Genomic DNA, 20915 nt, shown 5'->3' with positions numbered 1-20915 from the left:
CAGCTAGGTAAACATGTCAATGGACAAGACCAGGAGGGAGCCAGGCAAAGAGAACCTCAGGTGTCTTGTAGGTAATTGGATTTTATTGAGTTTGTCCCCAAATGTTTTATAATTCCTCTATACAGCTTCTACAATCAACTCTAATAGTACTTCAGCAACCTCATAAACTACACTTATAGCTACCAAGTTAAGCTATTGGGCTTTTGTTTCTTTCTATTTTGGTATGAGGTTTGAACTAAGGGCCTTGTGCTCTACCACTTGAGCCACGCTGCTGTGCCGCCCTCCCCCACCCCCACATTGCTTGTAGGTACTTTTGTTTGGCTAGCCTGGAACTAAAATTTCCTTGATTTCCATCTTCTGAGTAGCTAGGAATAGTACCATACACTCAGACCTAAGCTGTTGTCTTATAGCAATTCAAAATGAGACAGATTGTAGAGTTCTAAATTGTAACAGTAACTTGGGTGGCGGTTCACGCTAATGGAGCTGGGATCTCTCAAGAAGGCAGAGGGGCCCAGATGTGCTAACAGGTTCTCTTTCACTTTTGGTTTTGAGCATTTTTCTATATATCAGTGTGGTGTCCAAAATCCACAGAAGTTCAGAGATTTAAGACCACCAGTGTGGTGCTTGTTAAAATGTCTGAACTGACCTGGGGAAGCCAGTGGTCAGAAGCCAGCCCCTGCAAGTAGCTTAACTTCTATACCCTTCACCCACCCATCCACCCCCAACCCAGAAAAACAGTCACCTGGCACCTTATGGCACTGCAGATGGGCAGCAGGGCAGAGAGATAAAGACAGGAGATGCCACCCTCATCCAGCACAGAGCCATGGAGGCCACTAGCAGAATCAGGGCTGCTGCACAGGTATGCCAGCCACCTCTTTGACAGCACCTGTACCTCAGGTGTTAGAGAAATCATTTGGCCTCTCTAGGTTTTATTTAGCTTATCTGCAAAACAAGGAAACTGAGTGTGACACTGACTTAGAAAGTGGTCGTGTGAATAAAATAACTTATGTTAGTCACTAAATAAACTGTCATACTGTGTGTGTGTGTGTATGTGTGTGTGTGTGTGTGTTGGTCAGTTATGGGGTTTGAACTCAGAGCCTGGGCACTGTCTTTGAGCCTCTTTGCGCTCAAGGCCAGCGTTCCACTACTTGAATCACAGCACCACTTTTGGTTTTTGAGCGATTAATTGGTGATGAGAGTCACAGACTTTCCTGTCCAGGATGGCTTCAAACTGCAATCTTCAGGTCTCAGCCTCCTAAGTCGCTAGGATCACAGGCGTGAGCCACTGGCGCCCAGCTTCTGCTTTTTAATGAGTAAAATATTTCACAATTTAGTTTATTTGTTTTGGCATTACTGGCCCTTGCATTCTAGATCCTTGCATGCTCTGCCACGGGGGCCATGCCTCACCCTGTTTTGCTCTACCTGTTTTCAGGTAAGGCCTTGCATTGTTTTCTCAAGTCTAGCCTCAGCCACAGCTTTCCTACTTACACCTCCCGCACAACTGGAATGACAGGCTTCCAGTTCCATGACTGGCTTATTTGTTGTGATGGGATCCCAACTTTTTTCCCCCCTTAGGCCAGCCTCCAAAACATAATCTTCCTGGTCTCCTCCCCACCATGTAGCTGAGATCAAGGGCATTGATCACTGCACCTGGCTTCATAATTTTAAAAACATCCAAATACATCATGGTATGGCTACATAATGAAATAACATAAGAACATTAAAAATGGTGAAGTACAATGTTATTTATTAACATGGGAAGAAATCTGTTTAGTGGATACATATGGGTATGATACAGTGCATTTTAATAAAAGCTGCAATAGAGTTCATATGCATGCATACATGTTTACATCTGTTTGGTAGGATTGCAGGGTTTTTTTTTTCTGTTGGCTTTTCTGTATTTTAAATATTTTTTTCTTTCTACAATGAACACATCACCTTTGGTTACACACAAGGGTTCTGAGCTCCGATCTGAAATGAGCAGTAATATACCTGTGGACTGGGACTAGCCCCTGAGCAGGGCAGGAGATGTCACTAGCTTCTAGCTGGAAGTTCATGGCTCTTCAGAACCCATCTCAAGGTTAGGGATTCTAAGCTTCTGAACAGGGAATAATATCTCAGCTGTACCTGGAACCTTTCAATGATGGAAAAGCAGCTAAAGAAAAAGCTGGCATTCCTCAACTATATCTATCTAAAGAGAAAGCTCTGGGGCTTTGGAAATGGATCATCTATACCCTCTCTTTCCCAGCTTCGACATCTCTACAGTGGGGCCACAACATCTGCAGGGATGGAGCAGGAGCTGGGAGTGGGGGCAGCAGGTGCCTGCACCCCCGAGCTCTTTCTTCCAATGGACGCCTGTGCAGTGTTTTCCCTGAGAGCTTTTGGGTTTTGTTACCATGATGTTGCTAAGCCAACAGAAGCATTTGTTGGTTGATGAAATAATAAGTGGAAGCGAGCCAGGAGAGACCTTCAGAAAAAGCAAGCCGTCAGCCTGGTCTTCATGTTTGCCTCTCCTGCACCAGAGAAGGCCTTCCTGCTAGTCCCTCTCCAGTCCTGATCTCCCACCCTGCAGGCGTCTAGCTAAGCACCAGAAACAGAAACAGCTAAAACAGAAATAGCACTAGATACCCTCTTGTAAAAGCTTGGGGCTCATCACATTCAGCTGAGAGTCTTAGAGACAGTCACTCAATGTCTGAGCTTTCTTTCTCAAAAATGGTTGGCATTTTTTTTCGTGTGCGTGCGTGCATGTGTCGTCTATTGGGGCTTGAACTCAGAGCCTCCCATGCTCTCATTTGGTTTTTCTGCTTAAGGCTGGTGCTATTTCACTTGAGCCAAGTCTCTACTTCCAGCTTTTTGCTGGTTAATTGGAGATAAGAGTCTCTTATGATCTTTCTGTCCAAGATCTGTCTTTGAACCATGATCTACAGATCGTAGCCTCTTAAGCAGCCAGCATTACAGGTATGAGCCACCCGCATCTAGCTGAAAATTTTATGTTCTTACCTTAAGGTCAGGTTATAATCATCCAAAAGAAACAGACTGGGGAATACTTGTGACAATATGCCTTGTCAACTATTCCTATAACACGGTCTGACCAGTTATTAGAGAGGGAAAGAAGGCCAGGAACTCTGGCCTAGTTAGCAGGAAGGTAATGGCTACCCAGTGTTCACTCATTTGTGAAGGAGCTGCCTGCTGCTTATGGCAAAATGACCCAATCTCCAGCCAGCTTCTGCTCTCTCCCCTCCTCCTCCCTCTCATCTTACATTTCCATGCTCTGTAAAGAATGCTACAAAGACTTCCAATGTGAACACAGGCAAGAGTGGAGGAGAAGGCCCCAGCTGAGCGGGGCATTTTTAGCTGCCCTGGGTTGCTCCCATGGTGGGTGCCACACCGCCAGCCTGAGGATTGTGAACGGAACGTTACACACTCTTGGCAGCCCTTCTCTTTGTTGAGACAACATGAAAGTGTCCTGCGAGCTGCCAGCAAGTGACTGCGCACGCTGAGGGGATAATGTGCAGGCCCTCCTTCCCTTTCAAGCCCGCAGCTGGATTCTCCAGGACTGTCACTCAGATGAAGACTTACAGAGAGTCTGTCAGCAGGGCAGGAGGTGACGACATGCTGCAGGGAGGGGCAGCGAATGATGATTAGTGGGGCAGGGGACCCTCGCATGGCCAGTCTCCTCAAGGCACGCGGAGAAAGCACACAGGGCCATAGCAGGCTTCCGCCTAGGAGCCAGGGCTGTAGAACAATGGGTTGTGGCGAGGGCCAAGGACTTTGGGCCACTAGTGCCTGGGGCTGAGTCCATTCTGCTTTTATTAGCCATCTTAGTCAGGGAGGCCCAGCTAAGCAGAAGGCACTTCTATGAAAACTGCAACATGTAGCAGCGAATTCCACCTGCCTTCTCTCCTCTTTCTCAGGGTAGTGCCTCCTAGCACCTCCACAAACCCAAATGGGGCTTTAGAGCTGACCTAGTCTTCAAGCAGGTTAAGTGCTGCTCTGTCCTGGTGAACTGCCAGCTTTTCCGAGGAAGTCAGAAGGCTCAGGAGGGGAGGAGGCCCTCCCACACTCTGTGAGTGACAGGAGAGAAGCCCAGTAAGAGGAGGGGAGTTAGTGGAGGATCACAGAGCAAGAATTCTTAGACATATCCCTCTCCTCCAGCTCTTAGCTGTCCAGCCATCTCCTTTTGAATAAGCAGGAGACATGAAGGAGTGACACCAGTCACATGGGGGTATGCTGGACAGTAGCTGGCTTCATGAAGGTCTCATTGGTTAAAGTGCATATGAAGTATTTATAAAAAACTGCGTGTGATCCAAGAGCTGCTTGAAAAATATTTAATGGTGGAGAAGGAGGAAGACAGAGAGAGCAATGTTTATAAAGAGAAATGCAATAAGCTTAGCAAATCTTGATAACAGGGTTACGATCATGTGGGCTTATTACATACCCTCTCTATCTGTGCAAATGTACAACGTAGAGTTAAACACAAAGCTAGGCAGAAACATTTTCCAGTGTGCATTCTGTGCAGCCCCTTTTGGATGGGGAAACTCTTGCACACAGTGAAGGCTGGCTGTGGATGGCTAAGTCCACTCTTCTGTCTCTGGGGCCCTGATACAGAAAGAGAGCTGTTGGTCACCAGCTCTCTAGCTCCAGGGGGCGAGGAGGTTGTTGGGGATTCCAGCAATGCAGCACTGATCTCTGCTTGAGCCTGTCTGAATGGTCTTAGAAAAAGAACTTTCCCAGTGTGGGAGGGCACACAGAGCCCTCCCTGCACATCAAGGCTTCTATGTTCCACCATCCTTTGCACCAGGAGAAGTAGCCCACAGGACCATTTTCTGACCCTCGTCATCTTTAGATTCCTTCTCAGGATCCCACACATGTCTCTTCCACATTGTGCTTAAAATACCTCAAAGCTTGGGGTGGGGAGGAGGGAATGGACTAGTTAGTAAACAGATGGCTAGAGTCCAAGGCATGAGAGCAAAATGCTCTGTGTGAGAAGAGCAACCAACCGCATGTCTGATCTGACATGTTCTCAGGTAGGTATTCATGCCCCTGGACATGTCTCTATTCTTTTACCAAGGGAGAACCAGCAAAGGCATGATATTTTCAAGTTGCAGATCAATTCAAAACTGCTTATCACATGACTTTAGGGATAGGCATCTTCCTAAGGGGTAAGCTTTCCTTGAGAGACTCTTCTGTGTCTGGCTCTGCACTCTCCAATCTCATTCACAATCCTGTAAGATCCATGTGCTATCTGGCCCCAGAAGGTCCAGTGTTGAGGCTTGCTGCCAGCTGGGGGCGCTATTGAGAAGTGACTGGATCACTTCATGGATGGATGAATGGATGAATTCCTTGCTGAGTTCAGAGCCAGCTGGAGGAAGCTTGTCACTAGGATGTGTCTGTGAAGGGTCTACCTCACCCTTGCCCCTTTCCCATGTGTCTCTGCTCCTGGCCTCTGTGAGGTGACCAGCTCTGCTCCACCATGAGGTTATACCTCAGCACAGGCTTAACCTGCATAGGCATGCAGACTGCTCACCATGGATGGACTGGAACTCTGAAACCATGAGCCAAAGTAAATCCATTCCCCTTTGAAGTTGTTTTGTCACAGCAACAAAAGGTTGGCTAACACAGATCTCAGAGTCAGGGAAGGTTCCAGATATTGTCTGGGTTGGGTTGGTGACTGGGACCAGCCTGACTCAGGAGCCCAAGCTCTTTTTCCTGCTTCTTATATCACCCACAATGTCTTGAAGTGAATGGTGGACGATTTTGTCCCAGTTTCTTCTTCATCAACATGGCACACTGCTGTGCAAACCACGCTGGCAATGACTGTACCTGAAAAGGGTGGTATTCAGCTAAATCTGTCTAGAGAACAGAGAAGCAGACATCAGAGTTCAGAACCCCAGGAAACATGAGACCGGAGAGCAGTGGCAGATGCCACACCAGTGTGGGTACCATCTCCAGGGAGCTCTTGGGCTATCACGCATCTATCCTGCCATCCGTTAGCATAGTGACATCTGTCTACTCTTCCTGGCGGTTCCTCTGCAGGATGAGTGATGTGACAACCTGTGATCTTCTTTTGCCTCCCAACAGTTATGGATGATGTCACCGGCAGTCTCTGAGACCCCTTTCCTTCCATTCCAAACTAGAGGAGCCATCGGGGACCCACACATCCCACTTCTTCACTGTTAGAAATGCTCATTTTCTGCCCAAATTTGGGGAAATACAGAGATCCTGATTGTTCAGCCCTGCCTCTTAAGCCTGAAGGTAGCAAACTAATTTTCTAGGGTCCCTTGCTACCACCACCCTAAAAGCTGGAGCTAGGTGAGCAGAGCAAGAAGCCAGACCGGAGTCCATAAGGATTCCGGAGGCTTGGTGCATGGTCCCACTTCCTGCTTCTGGTAGGTAAAGCCCAAGGCTACAGGCAGCTTCCTCAGAAATTCCCTGCTCTGGGGAGGCTGTAAATCTGGAGGCAGTGGGAAGATTAACTGTGCCATGAAGTAGGAGAAGTAATAATTAAAGCTATTAAAAAGAAGTGGCTGGAGAGGGGTTCTCTGGTGATGGATGAGGAGGTGGGAAGTGCTGGGCACTGCCATCTCTAACCGTCTGGCCGGCCACTGTGAGAGCACTTGGTGGGAAGCCCAGAGCAGAGTGAAAAATATGCCCAGCCTGTGTGGCCAAGGCCCGCCATTAGTCACTGTTTGGAAAAGGCAAAAGCAAGCCTGGTTTTCATTCTGGATCACAATGGGAGGTGGGAGGTGCCCTCCTAAGGGAACCCTGCAGAGAATGTTACAGGGAGGCGGTTTCAATAGGAAACAAACATTTCCTTTGTTTCAAGGCACACTAGAATCACTGACAGGCAGAGATAGCCACTTCTGCCCCTCACTTGGGCTGAACCTCCAAGGCTAGACCAGTCCCACCTCCCTGAACATCTTCTGGGGGCCCCTCCAACCTGCACCATGCTGGCCAGCAAAAGTGGCATTTATCTGCTTTCTGGGTCCAGCTCCAGTCCCTATAGTCGCTCTCAGAGCTGTGCTGCCCACCTGGCAGCTCCCTCCCATCCAGTCTTTTCTGAATCCCATTTATTTGGCTTGGATTGCCGTTCTTTACTATTCTAGCAGACCTTACCAATACTACCTACTCCTTACAGGTGTGTATGCTCATAGTCATCCATTTCTCTCTCTCTCTCTCTCTCTCTCTCTCTCTCTCTCTCTCTCTCTCTCTCTCTCTCTCTCTCTCTCTCTCTCTCTCTGGGGTTTGAACTCAGGGACTACCACTTTCCTTTGCTTTTTCAATCAAGGCTAGCACTCTCTACCATTTGAGCCACACTTCTGCTTCTGGCTTTATTCTAGTTAGGTGGAGATAAGAGTCTCATAGATTAGGCTGACTGGGCTTTGAATCTCGATCCTTGGATCTCAGCCTGGGGAACTCCGATACATCATTCCATGCATGCTTTTGTCCAGTTCACTGGCCACACAGGCTCTGTGGGGAACCCCCAGCAGGGCAGGCCAGGTGGTCACAATGTCCAGCAGAACACCCTGGCAGGTTGTGGGGTCCGGCTTCATGTGCTGACATTTTGTCTCCATTTTGAGGTATTCAGAGGGAGGAAAGTTAACCCCACCATGGCTTTGGGAGGTGGAGCCTCTGGTCCTAAAAAGGGAGTGACACCACACACATACCTTTATGCTTTTGTCTCTTGCTCTGGGATGCTCAGTGCTGCCCAGGACTGTTCCAAACAGAAGGCCATCACCAGATTTTACCCTCTTTCCTTCATAACGTGCCCAGCCTGTGGCTCTTTGTTTCTGGCACGGAGAATGGATGGGCACAGCCTACATGTGGACAGGTTCTATACTAGGAGGAGCTGTCACACCCCAAATGACAGGAGACATGGGATGCTCCAAGAGGATTTTCTACTCGGGAACTACTAATTAATACCCTGGAAAACAACTTCATTTCTGTTCTGTCATCCGGTGGAAGTTGTTAAAATAAATCATCAAAGCTAATTAATTGGGAAGTCTTTTGGCTGGTATCCAATAATTTAAGCAAAACTGGAAACCTTCCTTTTAAAATCTGGCTTACTGAGTAACCCTTCGCTGGTTTCTTATCTGTGAGATATAATTCATTAAGAAGATAAATTAAAAGACATCTATATGTGAGATTCCTCTCAATTTCATTATTATTAATAAGGGAGAGAGGAATATGCCTAAATAATAAAATAGCATAAAGACAAATAATAATGACAATAATATGGACAGTTCCCCTGTCATGAATTCATTTAATGCCATGATTCCAAGGGCAATCATGTCCTTCCCAGCCAGTGCCAGCTCAGACGTGTCTCCTAAGCACTGATCTCATAAAACACACTGTCCTCTGGATAGCTCTACCTAGACATAGCCCAAATAACCTAGCCGCCTATCCTAGCTACACAGGAGGCTGAGATCTGAGGACTGTGGTTTGATCCTGGCCAGACAAATCTCCAATTATCCAACAAAATGCTGGAACTGGAGATGTGGCTCACGTGGTAGAGCACCAGCCATAAAAAATAGAGAACATAAGGCCCTTGAGTTTAAGCTATCAGCACCAAAATAAATAAATAAATAAATAAATCCTAACATTTTTGTTTTGTTTTCAAAGCTCTTGGATCCCCTACATCTTGTTTCACTCTAGGATCCAGGCAGGATGGCCAAGAATGCTTTTGAAGATACTCACGGAAGTGTCAGGGTCACACAGCTACAAATTTAGGACCTGACCCACTGCCCACCACCTCCTGGCCCAGCATTTTCCTTGGGTTATTTTGCCCTCTGCACCTGCAGCCAAAGCCACCACAGAACTCAACTGTGCAGTGTGGGCGAGTCTGAAGCTACCCTCAGCAAATCGGAAACCTCTGCTGAGACAGGGTGAAGGTGGCAGAGTGTACCCAGACCAACGGGAGCCCTGGAAATGGACAGGAGAGCAGTACAGGATGGGAGAGCTGGCCAAGAGCAGCCCTTCAAAATGATTTTTCTTTGTGAGTTCAATTGCAAAGACAAACGGATTTTCTGGCAAGGCTCGAGAGCAAATTATGAAATCTGCTTTCCCAAGGCAATCAGGTCTGAAAAGCTCCATTTTAAAAATTCACACTGGATTGAGAATTCAAACTCTATGATTGTGTGAGTCTCCTAGCTACATTAAACATAATGCTATCAAAACAAGCGATTCATATATTCTGCTCATTTTTCTATTAGTACATGGGCCTTTGGTTAAGGGAAATTTGAAAAACATGGAAAAGAGCAGGATGGAACTGCAGTTGTGAATCACTGACTTCCAGGGATTTGCTGGGGAAATGAGGCTTCTGATGCTGGCTCATTCACATAGCAATGCTACCAAAACACATTTCCCTAGAAAGCCTGTGATCCACTTTCAATCAGAAAATCCAGGTACCTCCTCTGTCCATGTTGTAGAATCACAAGATCAGTAGAAATCACCTGGACTTAGGTCTCTCCAAGCATTTGCTTGTTCACCACATGCTTTGACATGCTGTACCACACCAAAAGGGGCTGGGTGCTTTGCCTGACAGTCTATCCTGCATGGCCTGTCCTCTAGACAACCACTTCCTTCACGTACCTGAGCAAGGAGCCCTTGACCGCTTCCCCTGACCACAGTAGCCAGTGGAGGGCACTAAGACCATTCTCCCAGGACCACAGCAGATCGCATTCACATTTCTGTGGCTTGTCTTCACTCCTTTCCTTGTGCCTACTTTTATATTACTGGGATTTTATGCTAGATTTAAAATTGAACACATTAATATCAAAAATTCCTTGCTTATAAGACCAATGCAGACAGCCAGTGTCAGCTCATCCAACACTCCTTTATCACCATCATCATTATCATTCTCTTCTTTACCACCACCGCCATTACCATCAGAATCCAGAGCCTCATGTATGCTAGACAAGGACTCTACCACTTGAGCCACATCCCCACCCCCAAACACTCATTTTCAACTTTCTGCTTCCTCTTGCTTGCCATTGCCAGTGGAACTGGAAGGCTAAATACTTTCTTACTCTTCCTTGCAGCTGTCAAGAGACATTACTGTGGCCAATGAGAAAAAAAAAAACAGTAGTCTTCTGGGATGTCTGGAAAAGGTTTTGCTTTTCTGACAAAGGGTACAAAAGCAGATCCTTTCTACTGATTTGAATGGGCCATGAAGTCTGGAGCTTCAGCTGCCATCCTGTGAGCATGTATCTATCTATCTATCTATCTATCTATCTGTCTGTCTGTCTGTCTGTCTGTCTGTCTGTCTGTCTGTCTGTCTGTCTGTCTGTCCAACTGAAGTAATCATTATTAACACTTTCAGTGTGGAGCGTTTTATTTACATCTTGAGATCACATTATATGTGCTGGTTTTCAAACACCAGTAGGTTCTTAAGATAAAAGGATTTTGATGGTAGCTTTGTGCACTTGAGCTTTGCTCAGACTCGGGCCCTTCTTTATGGATTCAGATGTGAACAGTCATTTCTTAGGGTTTTTTAAAAATAATGAAAATAGTCACTGTACTGAACAAAAACAGTTTTAGGTTAGTAATGCTGCTAGTGTTCTTTCCTTGTGAAAACAATGAAGCCATTCTCAAGGGGCCTGGGAGAGAACCCAACAGATATGTCACACTGGACAAGCCATCCCATTTGATGTGGGAAGCAAGGATGCTCGTATTGACAAAAGAGCCTATGGAGCCTGTTCTGCTCAGCATCACCGCAGTGGCAGACCTTTATGTTCTTTATATCACCCACTATCTTTTCCCTATTACTTTCTACTTCTCCTCTGTCTTTTTGCATCTCACTAAGGATGACAAACTTCTCTAATTTTTCTTTTTATAAACCATTCTTAATGGTTCGCCTATCTTTAGAGGGGATGTGACCAAAAGGGAACCCTACTGCATTTTTGGTGGGAGTGTAAACTTATTCAACCACTTTGGAAAGCAGTATGGAAGTTCCTCAGAAGAGTCCCCTATGACCCAGCAATCCCACTTTTAGACATTTACCCAAACCATCACAAACAAGGCCATACTAAAGCTACCAGCACAAGTAGGTTTATTACAGAATTATTCACCATAGCTAAGATATGGAACCAACCCAGCTAACCCTTAAATCAAGAAAATGTGGTGTGTGTGTGTGTGTGTGTGTGTGTGTGTGTGTGTGTGTGTGTGTGTGTGTGTGTGTGTGTGTGTGTGTGTGTGTGTGTGTGTGTGTGTGTGTAATGGAATTCTATGCCTCCATCAGAAAAAATGACACCACTCAGTTTGTTAGGAAATGGAAAGACTTGGAAAAAATTATATTAAGTGAAGTAATCCAGACCCAAAGAAACATTAGGTTCCATGGTTTCCCTTATCTGCAATAAGTAGTATATGTCTAGGACAAGCAGAAAAAGTCAAAAGCTATATACATATGACCACATAAGATGATGCTAAGCGAAATGAACCCCAAGATAGGGACACAAGAAGTTTTATCTTTCTTGCTATTGTTTTTAATGTAATTATAATGTACTATATGATTTTTTTTGTTTCTTTTGTATGTTCTTCCCCCATGGTATAACCCCTGTTTTTACTGTATTTGATTCCAGTGCCCTGCATGTTATATATACATTTTCTAATTTGGGGAGGGGAAGGGAACAAAATGCTGAAATAAGGATATAGGATGACCCATTGTAACAACGAGATGTACAGGACACTGTTGAAATGAACTTTATAACTTTGTTGGGGAGGGAGGAATTGGGGAGGTGGGGAGGAAAGGGAAGGTAGGAGAAAAATAAAGGAGGGAGTAACAATGCTTGATAGGAAATGTACTCATTACTTTGCTCATGTAACTGTGACCCCTCTGTACAGTATCTTTACAAATATATATGTATATATATATTTACACATATATATATATATTTGCCTATCTTGAGAACCATTGTTGCCTCTCTCTTGTTATGTAGCAACTTTTCATTTATTTTCCTGTTAGTCTTGCAACAAAGCAAGGAGTATCTAGACCCAGTGGCTACCTATAAGAAGGGTTCACTGCTTAAGCTCCAGTGGGGCTGGGCTCCATTCCAGAGTGCTTAGGCACTAACGAAATCTCTTAGATGAACAGCTCTGTTTGGAAGGGTGACAGACACAGTGCTGAGCTCAGCAACCAGGGTTTAATACTTTTACTAGTTAAAACTACTGAAGCCTAACTACATGTCAGGTGCTATTCTAGACCTTTTATATATGTTGGCTGAGTTCTCACAGAGGTGAGAGCTCAGGTGTAATCTTTCTCTTATTCCACACCAGTTACAGAGAAGTTAAGGAACTCGTGTGTTGTCACATATCTCAAAGGTGGAGAGCCAGGAAATCTGATTGTAGAGTTTCAAACTCCTAAGCAGGACATTAAGTTGTTTCAATGATACCTAGCAATAAGCCACGGGTATAGGTAGGAAGGTGGGAGACACCATACATGCCCAGTGGCTCCAAGATCTGCTCTAGATTGCTCCCCTGAGGCCCAGCCACAGATTTCTGCCCTGTGCTGTCATGTCATGCCCCTGGAGAGGGGGAAGAAGGGAGAGGTAACTTCAGGAAGAAGACCCTGAAGGGATCCAGTACTGAGGAGGATGGGTTAAAGCTGAACTCAGTTTCCAGGTCACAAGCATAAGCCTTCTGTTCCAGCCAGCTTCCTCCATACCCCTCAGGAAATAAGCTGAATCAGTATCACACACACACACACACACACACACACACACACACACATACACACACACACACACACACACACACACACACACACACACACCACACAAACACGTGTACAAACATGCATGTACATACATGCACATAGAGAGAAGCAGTGACCATCACAGTGACTGAGTGTTCCAGAGCTCACCCTGCTTCTCTCTAGCTTTACAATATTATTTTTGGGGATGCAAAATGATTATCATTCATTTTCCACATGGAGAAATGGAAGGAAAAGGAGTCCCATGGCCCTGTCCCCTGTCTGCTCCTCAGAGTCTGCTTCCCAGAGCCCTTTGAAGTGAAATATACCTTGGTGTATTCATGTCCATGGGCTTGGACAAAATCTGCTAAAATGTCTTAGCATTTTTTTTGTTGTTGGTGGTGGTGGTTGTGGGGCCTGAACTCTGGGCCTGGGCGCTGTCCCTCAGCTCTTTAGCTCAAGGCTAGCACTCTACCACTTAAGCCAGCGCCACTTCCGGCTTTTTCTGCTTATGTGATGCTGAGGAATCGAACCCAGGGCCTTATGCATGCAAGGCAAGCACTCTACCACTGAGCCACCTTCCCAGCCCCTCATAGCATATTTTTCAGTAAACATTTACTGAGTACTTTAGTGGGTAACCAGGGTGAAAGACAGTAGCATGGATTGAGGCTCCCAAAGGGTTGGGAGACAGGATGACAAGCTGTGGCAACAGGTGTGGAGACAGATGCCTGAAGCCCCACACAAGTCCCCCAGCAGCTCAGTGTTGGCTCTCATGACCATGATTCCTGAGCTGCCAAAGGCACCTCAAAGCAGAAGGAAGAGAAAGAATCAAGAATGCTTTGACACCTGGAGTTTTGTAATACAAAATGGTGCGAATCAATGCCAGGTAGGCGCATAGCAAAAGGCCTCAGATTTCTCTAATGACATGAGATGGTTTATACAGGACTGTTAAGAAAAGATGATCACCCATTATTAACAAGATACATCAATTGACTTAATGGTGTTCTTAAAAAATCATTAATGAAATTTATTCAGCATAAAAATATGTTCATAAGGAATTCAGAAATGCTTTACTCGTTAAATAAAAAGAATGTTACACAGCTCATTACAAAAATCTGGGAAGAGACAAAAGGCTAAGTGTTCTCTGAGGCAGAGCATGAATTAGGTGAGAAGCGCACACACTTGGGCTGGGCCTGCACCTGCTACTCAGTGCTTGGAGGCAGTAAAGCCGCTGCTTTAACACACTGTGCCCTGGAAAGTCCAGAGAGCTGTGGCCCTGGGGAACACTGAAGGGGAAGAAATGGGAGGGAAGAGGGGAAAGGAGAAGAGAAGAGGGGAAATGAAAGGAGAAGAGAGCAGAGTAGAAGAGAGGAGAGAAGGGGAGAGGAGAGGAAGGGAGAAGAGGAAAGGGGAAGAGAGAAGAGATAGAAAGGAGGGGAGGAGAAAGAAAAGGAGAGGGGAAGAGAGAGGAGGGGAGTGAATTTCATTTTCTGCAAGATGTTTAATGATTCATGTGGGACATGATTACTTCATGACCAGAATCCACTCCCTGAGGTAACGACTACTCCACCCTGATTACATTTCCTAAAGGGCATGGTGCCAAGGGTAGCCGTTGAAATACAATGTGTCCCCCCTCCCCCCAAAGTAAGTAGCCCTTTCTTAACCTACACAACCACGAAATGTTACTGCGATTATGAGGCTAGACTCTGGATGTGTTCTTCAGAGGGATCAAAATCAGAGCTTAACCATGAGGAGGTTGCCAGCAGAACAAACAGACTCCAGGGTCTGGGACCTGGCAATGGGCAGAGCTCCGCCATCCCACGGGGTCTGAGATCAGCCTGCCTCTCCACACGATGGTCACTTCAGTACAGAATGACTCAAGTGCACACCGTGGCATGGAAATATGCCACTTGTCAAGGTTTACAAGGACAGGAACCTAGTATCCCCATTAAGCTCACTACAGAAAGATGGCTTATCCACATTTCTTGGAAAGGGGTTCTATAGAACAGTTTTGTGATCTAGCTGAATTTTTAAAAATACCCTAATAAGAAGCAAGACTTATTGTTTGTAGTGATTCTTAAGAGGCTCAATACAATGATTACAAAGTCAAGCCCTGATAGAGACAAGAAGAAGCAGTGAGTCACAGGGCCTTGGAGCCACAGGCATTTTTACCTAGACTTGGTTAAAAAAAAGGGATCTTGGTCAAGACTTTGATTGAGTCATTGTACTAAAACTTTGACACATTAGATCCACAACAGATGGTCTATCCCTAAGAAAAAGGATGCATGTTTCACTGGGGGGCCTGGAATTACAAAAGTACATTCACCTGACATGGGACTCCATGCAGTCTTTTCAGGAGCCAATGGAACTGCCAATGCTCATCATGTCCACCCCTGCTCACCCACACAGATGTGTTCTCTGTACTCTAAATGCTGCTGTCCAAGATGGTGACTGCAGGCCACATTTAGCTACAGAGCACTTGAAATATGGCTGGTCTGAATGGAGATGCACTGTGAAATGAAACAGACATGGACTTCAAAGGCTTCTCATGAGAAAAAGAATGTAAGATGTCATTAATTTTCATATTGATCTTAGGTTGAAATGATATTTTTTGGTTTATCAGGCTACTAAAATATTAATTTTTCAACCTTTTAAATATGTAGTCACTAGCACTAGGAAAAGGACCCATGTGGCTCACACTGGATAGCCCCAGCTTTAGCTTATATGACATCTGGTCTACACCAGAGGCTTTGCCAACCTCTGCTGAGCTATCTTGAATTCCCAGGGAATAGCTCTCCAGGGCTAGTCCCTCTTTCCTATGACAAAATGTGGTAATGAGGTGGGCTGTGTGGAATTATTTTGAGTTGAAATGGCTGAAAATTACTTAGTTGCTATAAACCTCAATTTGCTCATCTGAAAAGTAGGGTAAGGTGAGAAATAATTTGATATGTATAAAATACAGAGCCAGAACTGTAAATCTTCATTCAGGAATATGTATGTGGAATGGGTGTAAGCTATTGGTAGGGGGAGAAAGTGGGTTTGATTAAATGGGTCTTTCACAGCCCTGTGATCTACCCTTTCTTTGAAAGTTTTTGAAAAGTAGAAATATCATTTTGTTGCATTTCCCCTATTCTTGCTCTTAAAAGAACAAATTCCAAAGTTCTACAAAATGGCTTGTATTGAACTTTGGCATTTAAAGATTGTTAAACATGAAAAAATTAACAAATAAAATACAGAGCCAACTCCTGGCACCAAGTGATGGGAGAGAATTAGAACTTGGGGATCAGTTTTCCACCTCAGGGAGTGGGCTGAGACCACTTGCATACCTAGGAAGATGTGGAGTGAGTGGTCCTTGCAGGGAGGGCTGGCTGTGTGCAGTGAGACAGCTAAGGATGTCACTGGGTCAAGGGAATTGTAATCATAAGGATTGCAAAACATGCACTTCTGCCTTCTGACATTTAGCCAGATCTGGACGGCTGAACACAATGTGATTATCTAGATAACAAATGTTTTAGGTACTTCTGCCAGTGCTCTGGCAATCTTGAAGCAGCAGGTGAATGGAGGAAGGTGAGCTGTTCTCCAGGGAGGTCCCACAAACAAGGCCAAATGTTTAGCTAGAGTGTAAATCAAAGAGGTTCTCAGTGTTGGGGTACAAATTAGAATTGCTAAGGGAGATTTTCAAACTGCATTGCCAGGCCCAGCTCAATTAAATCAGGATCTCTGCAGGTGGCATCTGTGTTTAAAATGCTCCCCAGGTAATCCCCAACTGAAAGCTACCCTGCTGTCATCCTTTTTCCATTTTAGCATGTTCTGGAAACACTTAAAAAGGGGGGGGGGCTGGGAGGTCATGGGGTTACCCTGGTTCTAGTGTTTCATTTTGTAGGCAGCTACTATCCTTTTGAGCTTCATTTCCTTCAACTATAAGGCAGAGCTACCCATACCTCCTTGTAAGAAGTGGAAGATGAGAAGATGGTTCCTGTGTGGAGTGACTGAATAGCAGCGCCCACCACCAGTAGCACTTCCCCTCACATGTGGGAAGTGACTCCTGCGTGGGCCATCTCCTCCTGTGTTCATGCTAACTGACCAGTAGATGATACTCATAAGAAAACTTCACAGCCAGAGGCTCCTCTCAGCTTGAAGAGTGAGAGAATCACAGGGGACCTTGTTAACATACGAGCCTGACAGCCTAGGCCTACTGCGGGACCTTCCAAGATCCCAAATTTCTAACAAGCTTCTTGGTGATGAGACTTGAGTGGCCCAGGGGCCACATTTTGAGTACCTGCACTGTAAATGGTGAAACACTTTACTGAGGTAAAACACTGATAGTATTTCCTAACACACTTTTGGAAACTAGCATCACATTACATAATTTGTGGAATCTTCAAGCTACTTTTGAAAGATATTTGAGCAAGCTTAACATCTATAAAGGAGTCATTCTAAATCAGTCTATATACAACACTCAAAGTTTACACTGACTATTTATCTGATATCCTTCCCCCCTTTTTAACCATCAGTCAACAATTGATCCAACTTAATAAACACATGCCTGAATGACAAGAGTGTGGAAAACATGAGCTCACCTTTACCCTAGGATTGATGTTGTTTTTAATGTGCTGTATCAAGTTCTTTGTTTCCCCCTTTTGGTTTATGCCCGGTAGTCACTGTTTTTGATTCTGGTACCATGTGTCTTGTATGTATGTTTATCTGGTTTGGGGAAGGGAAGGGGAATAACAAAACAGTGAAACAAGGACAAAGGGTGAACCAGTGCATCAGTGATACTCATAAGACACGAGGTTGGGGGAGGGGGGCGTTGGAGGGGAGGGATTGTTGGAGAAAAATGAAGGGGTGGGTAACAATGTTTGACAAGAAATGTACTCATTACCTTACTATGTAACTGTAACCCCTCTGTACATCACCTTTGCAACAAAATAAAATTTAAAAACAAAAGAGATATGTCTCCCTTTGTGTGCTCCTGAGAAAAAGCAGAAGATTCATTACAAACCCCAATGAACTTTGGGCTTCTCTGCCTCTCTCTCTCTCCCCATCTTTCTCCTTGCTTCTTCTCCTTCCATGGCCCTCTTCTCCCTCTCCCTCCCCCCACCCCTCTCTGGAAGTAGTAGGGTCTGAACTCAGGGCCTTGTGCTTACTAGGCAAATGCTCTAATACTTGAGCCATACCCCCAGCCTTTTTTGCTTAGCTGGAATATTGTTCCTATAGGTAAACAGCTTCACATATAAATATGTCTTCTAAAACTGAATGTGGAAAATTCTGGGTGAATGCGGATGTAGAAAGACTGTAGATGCAGAAATATAGCTGCCTATTGAAGGTCTTCTATGAAAGATCATTTTGAAAACCAGCCATAAACATCTCTTCTGTCTTATGGAAAATCTGGATTTTCCTGTTGCTGCATACGTGAACTGGATCACTTCTGTTCTTGATCTCCCTATAAGAGGTTGTCCTAGACTGTGGGTTAGGGTTTGGCTTCTTCTTTATTTTGGCTTTTTTGGTGGATAAAACATTGTCACCACAAAAGAACAGATAAGCTAAAGATGGGAGTTTAGTTATCATTTCCTGCAAATTGCCATGTATAATTCTAAAACAAACTCTTCCTGGGGAGCCAAAAGTCATGTCTATCAATTCCTCAGAAGACGCTTGGTTATCATGTTTATATGTGCCTTCTCTCATGCAGTGATTCCAATGGTAGTCTCCAGCATGACCAGCCAGCACTGATGGAGCCCAATACGCCCTAGTGCCTTGTATGCCATGGTGCAGTACTTATATAGAACCCATGTGAACTTAGCTTCTTGCCTGCTTTAAGTCATCTCTAATTTACCTGTTGTAATATAATGTAGATGTTAGGTGAATAATTAGTATACTACCTATGTTGCTTAGGGAATAAGGATAAGAAAAAAATCTGCACGAGTTCAGTACAAATTCAGTTTCTTCTCCAAATATTTTGAATCCAGTGGTTGATCTTGAAAGCAGAACCTGATATGGAACCCTGAAAAGTGATCAGGTAAAGACTGTGAATAAAATACCTAATAAGATTCTTATTTGAACGATTTACTGTGTGACTATACTGAGAGACTTAGTTGTTTCTAAGCTTAAAAGAGAAAACTTTTCTACAGTATTTGTGGCTGAAGATAAGTTTCCTGGTCAATTTTGTGACATACAGATTATCTACCAACTCTGACCTTGGGCCTCATTTTCCCCATCTATACAATGGCACTCAAACCTACAGATGAAGGGTTTAACACGGTGTTGGGAACAGAACTGTGCTTGGTAAGTGGCAATTATGATTTTTCCTATATAGTCTGAAGATTTAGTTAGTTGGTACCATGTTCTTCCATCCCTGAACTAATCCTTACAGCACTTGGAGAAGACACTACTCATACCAGGTTCAGAAATTCGATTTCACAAATATGTGTCTTATGGTCAAGTGCACTACAAAATTGATGTTGCAGCATCCTAGTGACAACCTCCACAGTTTTGGAAAAACAAAGCACACTCAGCCACTACAATGTAATAGAATTACAATGTGTAGAAGAATAAAAGTTGAGATCTTAAAATCTAATATTCAGATACCTGTGCTGAGGTCATGGATAAGAAAGCCATTATCCATGGTCAGATCTGAATCTTCCTAACCATGAGTAGAGGGTGGTCAGATCTGAATCTTCCTAACCATGAGTAGAGGGTGGTGTTCCTTGCCTGTCACCCAGAAGTCCCACCAAGCACAGTTCTTAGCCTGAAGACATCTACATCGTGCCTCAGTGCCACAGCACAGAACTCTCCTTCTGCACAGCATGAGTGTATGCTGTGATCTCATATATGCTTCAGTGTCCCACCAAACAGAACTCTGCCCATCACTAAAGTCGAAGAATTAAAGTGCTATTTCATCAAAAGCCACACTAGGGCTAGCAAGCCATGCGTGGCTCTTGGGTCCTGTTGATTCTGCATATACTAATATTCTGGTTTCCTATCATGGCTTAGATAGGAACTGCTTTATTTGGGGGACAAGCTTAGTATACTAAAGGGAAGAGGCTGCTTGAACCCCTTTAGCAAACACAGAATGCACCCTGGGGCCCCTGGGCTCCTGAATATGGACCCCTGCAATCCAAGCATGTCAAAAAATGAGCAGAGTTCACCGGTTTGAGCTGCTAAATGTGGCATTTGGCAATCGCAAGGACAATATTCCATTCTTGAGGTATCGATAGCTAATTAAGCTCTTGATAAAAGTCCAAAGATGCTGTTTTCAATCCCGGTCTTCACCTTCTTCACGTTAGTTGATTGTATGATAGTTTTAAACCAACTTTTACTTTGAAATAATTAGGTTCCTAGGACATTGAGAAGATAGGGGCTTTTATTTATTAAGAGAGGAGGGGACTGCCAGGTCACTGGGTAAGTCTTCATTTGCCAGACCTGTTGGGGCCATACCACATTGCATTTCTCTAAGCAATAGCTGGCGTTCTCATCACTTCTCCTGTTCGCCAGCACTCTGTGTAGTCAGTTTGTCTGTTTCTGTTTTGAGATCTAGAGTATAGCCTGTTTAATAAAGTAGCTAGCACTGTGTGATTTCAAGATCTCAAAACCAGTCTGTCTTCCTGATATGACATCCACCAGGTCACAGTATGTAGTTCTGTTTTGAAGATGCTGAAATAATATTTTCATCCATATTCATGGATGAAAGTTTACATCCATATTCATGAGTCTTATTTATGTGTACATAAAATATTACATTAGGAATGATTTAGATAATTGTAATGTTTTGCTCGGTTTGGGTATCAGGGTAATATTGATTTTTATAGAATGAGTTTGGAAGTTCCCCTCATCAATTTTCTAGATGATATTGCAGAGTTTGTGTTGACACTTCTTTAAAGGTTTGGTAGAATTCTTCAGCAAAAACATAAAACTTTAGAGATTTGTTTTGGGAGGAGAGAGTTCTAACTATGAGTTCAATTTTCTTAGTAGTTATGGCACTATTAGAATGATTACCTTTTCAGGGAATTCATGTCAAGTTAGTCATCAATATTTTGTGTGTAGAGTTGTTCATAGTAGTTCTTTATTCTCCTTTTAATACTTACAGGGTCAATGATTTCCTAATATTAATAATCTATGCCTTCCATTTGTTTCTCTGCAAGTCTGAATATTATTGATCTTTTCAATAAACTAGTGGTTGCTTTCATTCACTTTATTTTTTTTTCTGTTTCTCTGTTGTCTTACTGTTTTC

General features: G+C 44.2%; 1 protein-coding gene across 3 annotated transcripts in view; it reads right to left on the bottom strand.

The window, feature by feature from the left end:
• Positions 1-20915, bottom strand: part of Ttc28 (tetratricopeptide repeat domain 28) — a 483958-nt gene that overhangs the window by 65713 nt on the left and 397330 nt on the right. The gene's annotated exons all lie outside the window — the stretch shown is intronic.

Source organism: Dipodomys merriami, unplaced genomic scaffold (assembly GCF_024711535.1).
Source record: "Dipodomys merriami isolate MVZ:Mamm:240054 unplaced genomic scaffold, mDipMer1.0.p SCAF_45, whole genome shotgun sequence".
NCBI lineage: Eukaryota > Metazoa > Chordata > Mammalia > Rodentia > Heteromyidae > Dipodomys > Dipodomys merriami.
This window is presented reverse-complemented; position numbering and strand designations above follow the sequence as displayed.